The sequence below is a fragment of the Anarrhichthys ocellatus genome, unplaced genomic scaffold (assembly GCF_004355925.1).
Source record: "Anarrhichthys ocellatus isolate YVR2014 unplaced genomic scaffold, GSC_Weel_1.0 scaffold18, whole genome shotgun sequence".
Taxonomy (NCBI): domain Eukaryota; kingdom Metazoa; phylum Chordata; class Actinopteri; order Perciformes; family Anarhichadidae; genus Anarrhichthys; species Anarrhichthys ocellatus.
In genome coordinates, this window is record NW_022280048.1 from 4,624,317 (window position 1) to 4,630,118 (window position 5,802).

Sequence of the window (5,802 nt, forward strand, 5' to 3'; positions counted from 1 at the left end):
ATATATATATATATATATATATATATACACACACACACACACACACACACACACCTGGACAACATTTGTACTAACGTAGACTGGGTCATATCTTTTTCACGAGTTGCAGGCCCGTATTATAATACTGATGACGCTAGTGGAAGGTGCGTACGGACGTAACGGAGACACAGCGGACGCAAACTGGGCAGAGGGAGGAGAAAAGACACGGGATAGAGGCTACGTCACTGAGCTGCGTCAAGCTGAAGAGAAGAAGGCAGAAGCCAAGAAAGAAACGGAAGTTACTTAGTTTGAGATTGTTCAAATAAAACCGTGATTTGTGTTAATTTTAGTAATACTACCATTATGTTTGGGGAGAATTTTGAACATTCCGGTAATAGAGGCCGACTCTATAATCTCAGACCTCGCCTTGGCTTTAGGACGTTGTCTGTCTCGAGTAAAGATAACATGTAAAGCGAGTCGTCAATGTTTTATTGTGAAACTTTTTATCCCTTACCGGACATTCGGTGTTCCTTCGTGAAGTGTTGGTGCCAGCGTCCAGCCACAACCTCAGCTGTGGCAGGCGAAGACGAGAATTTATAACACCCCGTGTACGGAACAGAAGAGGCGGACAAGACCGTGGCCGGTTGTTGTTATCGCCATATCACACGGCAACACAGTGATGCGATGTGAGGAACCCTGCGAGGCTTGGACAGCCTAAACCGGTCAAACCGACGGTGGATTTACCAGCCGCAAGGACTTGACTGACCTCAGATTTAAAAAAAAGAAAAAAGCAACAACCCTGCGATGTTTTTGCATTTCCCAGTAAGTAGCCTAGCTCTTGCCTTACGTTACCCTACACTGCAGAGATGGAGCCCACGGTGGGTCCGGGCTATTATTAATCTTTGTGCGGAGATGTCAGCTGCCTCAGCGGCAGCCTGATGTGCATGCACGATTCGCCTGTCAGAGCTGAGTTCGCGTGGCCACGTTATTGGGGGGGGGGCACGAGCCGCCGAATAAACATTTAGTAGGCTACATTGTGTAATAATTGTGCAGTAGGCTTCTCCTCCTCGTAAACTACACTCCGACTACTTCTCATGTACGTGCTGTACAACTCTATGCGATGGCCAAAGCTCCACCCGCCGGTGAACCCCTCACACAATGTCTTAATAAATGTGATGCATGCTGATTTATTGAGTAAATGAAGAATGCGTGGTTGAATGAGATGCAGCGGATATATTCTGTCTTTGCTCACCGCAGGTCAACACTTAAAAGACGAGTCCTGCTCAGGCAAATAACACCACGCACTTCTTCAACTGTACACACCAGCTGTTTGTTTTTGTATTTGAACCCCACTGAGTTATTCATCTTTCTGTCTTAACACACTAAACTATGCAAGACACCGAGCCTGCGGGACCGGGATTGAGGCCACTGATCTTAAAGCATAATCCACTGTGGCAATTAACCTGTCACCGGTCCGAGATCAGTAGACAAGGTCACCCCTGGGTGCTGTTCCCGTCGTCTCCACAGCGCGCCGCATTTAAAACCTTCAAACTGAGTTTTATAGGCCGCGCAGTCAGTGTGATGCATTATCAGCGACAGAGACCAACGATATCCACTAACTAAAGAATGATGAGAAAGGTCTGCAACCATTTAAGACCAAGGACAGGCAGGTTTATGTGACATTTGACTTTGCATTCATGACAAAAAAAGTGTAGGTTATTCAGAGATAACATTAAATATTAGTAATGATTTGTTTTTATGGTAATTCATAAAAAAATCTGAATCTACATGTTTAACTTAAATGAATCGCCTTTGTTGAAATGCCCCGGTTGAAAACTGAAGTTGTCCCACATTACAGTCTTGTTGCTCAAGTTTAAAGTTGCTTAAAGGAAACTGTCCTTCTGTGCTGCAATCTGGCATTCAATGGTGTCTTGTCTTTAAAATGTCAAGAGCCAGAGTCAAGTTTACACTTTAAAAGAGTAACTCAAATGTTTTTTGCTGTGTGTGTGTTTTCTTTTTTGTTGTTCCATTAAAACTGGTCTCTTTAATTATTTACAGAGAGTTATCACCCAACTTCAGCTTATGACTTTGTAGTGAGAGAGAGAAGGTGTTGGCTTTACTCCGTCTGTCCTTCAAGCATTCCTGTGACTGTGACCTTTGGAGTGTGTCATGCAGCTCAAGGGGGAGGGTGCTCGTGCAGCCTGCAGGAATATGGATAGATACAGTGCTATATGTATTTTAGGAAGGAAAAGTCAGCGTTACGAGCATACACATGACTTACCACAGAGGAAACCAAACTGTGGGCACTGTTACGACCCATTAATAATCTGATAACTGAGGCTAGACATAATGATCTGTTGTGACCATTAATATGACAAATGGCCGCTGGTAACACAATGAGTGACTTGGCTGCTTGCTGTTCTGTTACGGCACTAAACAACTTTTGCTTGCTTTGCAGGTGTCCTGATAACTGCAGCTTTCAACCCAAAGCAACAGCACTTCATTGAGCTACCACTGGGAGTCATAAAAATATAGGCTTCAGACTCCAGCTCGGCGAGCAGGTAATGTTTTCAGCTCACCTTTAATGAAACATTGACGCTATGCTACATCTCAGATAATGTCTTTTATTTGTAAAGTTCATTCTTGTAAGGCTTTGATGGACGTTTAGCTGTCAATGTTAATGTCTTCTTTTGGAAAACACTCATGGCCATCCGAGGGATGTGGAGGGAGAAATGCATCAAAAAAACATCAGAGAAGGATTTTGATGGTGTTTCCATTTCACATCCAAAATATGGCACAGCGCTTATCATTCTGTTGCAATCAAGAAACTCATGGGGCATGTTGAAAGCATGGGTGATTGCCCTGCAAACCCCAAAAGGATAAACACAGGACAAGTAGGGGAGAGAGGATCGCTCTCTGCGTAACTCGTATAAATCAATGTGACACGTTATCAGTCTGAGGGGTCCAAAATGTATTTCTTTTGGGGATGATGAATGTAGCCTGGGACAAAATGAAAAGCTTTCTGCAGCAATTTCTGTTCAACAGAATCAAGATGTGTGCCTATAACACAATGTAAAGCCAGGTGCCTGGAATTTCCTAATTTGCAAAAGGAATCTCTTTATTTTTTATTATGTCAGGTAAAGTGAGACGAGGCTCTGGATTTACGGCTAACACACTGATAGTGAATTCATTTCTGACCTTTATAGTCAGCGTATTATAGGCCTATATCAAGATTACAACAAAGACTCGTATCCAAGACCTCGCATCCTCTCTTTTATGGCATTCAAGGCTGTCTACTAACATGTCGTTCAGTCGCAGTTTAACCATGATGAAAACTGCTTCTGTAGGATATCAGTGTCAACCTGTTTCCAGAGTGCTCCTTGACCTTAATGTGTCCTAGCGTCAGTATATCCAACCATTATCATCTGCCAGCTGTTAGAGAAAGCTGATTGTAGCCCGGCCCATCGCAACACACACACACACAGAGAGCCAACACAAGCTAGCAGGCGCTGGAAACGGATTTTCTCTCAAACCTGTGTCATGATATCACACCGTGGAGACACCTAAATGCTGTACTAGTGACCGTTATCAGGTAAGATGCAGCCTAGCCCGGGTTAGAGTGACAGAAATACACCTAGGCCCCAGCAGGAGAGCTCCTGGTCAGTCAGGATTAACGCTAGCTGCTGCTAGCTTAGTCAGGCTAAGCTAACCTGCAGTTATCATATATGTGCTCGAGGTTGTCGAAGCTAATGCTAACGCGACTCAAAACATGCTGGTGTGTGCTAGTTTACTGTACACACGTCACGTTTATATGGCGAGTGAAATAGGTAAGAAGTCACTGTTTGTCCTGCTCGACTAAAACGAGCAGTGACCACGTAGCTACTGTGGCTTCCTTTTCAACATTTTCTGTTCCGAGACCGATGTTCCTCTTTTGGCCAAAAGGAGATGCCGAACTGGGCAGCGGTGGTGCACATGGTGGAGGTGTACTTGTTGGTTCTGCTGCGATCGAACCCGCATCACATTGTTGATTATGTGGGCTCATGTACTAGAGGTGATGTTATTGGCTGATCCTCTCCCTCAGCCCAAGTGAGCTAAACTTTAAACGGGCAGAGTTTGCAGTCACCCCCTCTGCCTGCTTGCCAAACAGTACAGCTACAATCAAGTCCAGAGGGGGCAAACTCCAAAGAGAGGACTGTCAGCTACTACAGGACCGGATTATAAGCTGTAGCAATAAATATGATTAAAGGCCACACTTGGTTTGCAGTGACTGATATCTGGAGCAAGTTATACATTCCTGGATGTAAAAAGTCTTTATCTACAGCCATACACTGTATTACATCGTACATGAAAAGCACACACTCTGTGAGATGTTGTTGGCATAGCACCATAGTATCAATGCAAAGAGAGACTCCTGTCACCTTCCTGCCCCCCCTCATTGCCCTTTAACCCAGTTTTATATGCCTAATATAAAAAAAAACTGATCCCCTTCAAATCACATTTCACGCACATGCTCTGACTGGCTGTTTATGCAATAAAGCACAGACAATCCTGTTCTAAGAGTCAGGTTCATTAAATGCACGCTGTGATGTGAAGTGTATCTGAATACTAAGTTGTCGGTAGAGGCCTGTTCTTATAAATGTCTATAAATTAGTAATACAACATATATTCAGAGCAGATTGGCATGGACAGATAACATACACCCCAGGTCTGGACTGAGCTCTTATTGATTATAGGCCATAAACACACAGATTGATTGACACACAAACATGATGATAGTTAACATGTTTTTAGAGTGCATGTAAATAAAACTAATATATGTAAAGTATGTACTGTAAAGAAAATACTACGACTCTTCTGTGAATTATGCCAAACACGTATACTTTTATGTAGTTATGTCGGTAACCCATACCAGTGTGTACAGAGCATACACCCACTTGTAATGTTGTCATTGTGGGCAGGGTGAGGGATCGGAGCATTGAACCGATAAGCAATGCATTTTAAATATTGCACCACTTTGAAAGTATACAGGCTGCAACTGGATTATCAGCCTAACTGATAAACAAGGAACAAATGGTTTTGGTAATAGCCGTCTATTGCCCAGTTTGTACACATGAGAAAGTCACTTTTTGGTTCTTGAGTTCTTGGATTACAGCTATTTAGGCTGCAGAGATCGTCCTCGCACGGTGTTGGGAATAACATAGCCTCAAAAAGGGGGCACCAATATGTTGGGAACGTAAAGGAGCGTGTTTGGGTTATCAGCATCTAAGAAACTAAATTCTTGACATCAATAGAATTATTAATGTCGGTAACAATTATTAATGATTATTAATAATAACGGGGCACCACCCTGCGAACAGGGACCAATAACCAAACGATAAACTAAGTCTCATAATTAGTGTTCACTCACAATGTCAACAGTCCGAGGACTATTACACATGCACAAAGTAATCACAGACAGCTGCTCTTTAAAATATAACAGAGTTTATTACGTTCTAATACTAATGATCTAGTCAACTAATATCTAAACTAACAACAACTATACATTTATGAGCACGTTATCTAAAATCAACAGACGATTGAAGGGGGGGGGGGGAGTGTGTGTGCGCGTAAGGAGGAGGAGCGAGGGAACAGCTCAGCCACGTATGACGTAGTTGGGACGTTGTGACGTCTCTCATGCGCGGACTCAAAATGGCGGATTGCCAACAGGAGACCCGGCGTCTAGTGCCGGTAGCCGTTTAGCACGTCGCTACATTAGCTCAAAGCTATATGTGTGTGTGTGTGTGTGTGTGTGTGTGTGTGTGTGTGTGTGTGTGTGTGTGTGTG

The 5,802-nt window shown here is 43.4% G+C and overlaps 1 protein-coding gene across 3 annotated transcripts in view; it reads left to right on the forward strand.

Annotated features, from left to right (window-relative positions):
• Positions 1 to 490: 490 nt before the first annotated feature.
• esrra (estrogen-related receptor alpha) overlaps positions 491 to 5,802 on the forward strand; it is a 16,201-nt gene continuing 10,889 nt past the window's right edge. The window contains exons 1-2 of one of the 3 annotated variants that reach the window (XM_031857142.1): positions 491 to 801; positions 2,438 to 3,571. The gene's annotated coding sequence lies outside the window, so the exon portion shown is untranslated. The remainder of the gene's footprint in view (positions 802 to 2,437; positions 3,572 to 5,802) is intronic. The other 2 variants (XM_031857141.1, XM_031857143.1) reach the window with 2 other exon arrangements.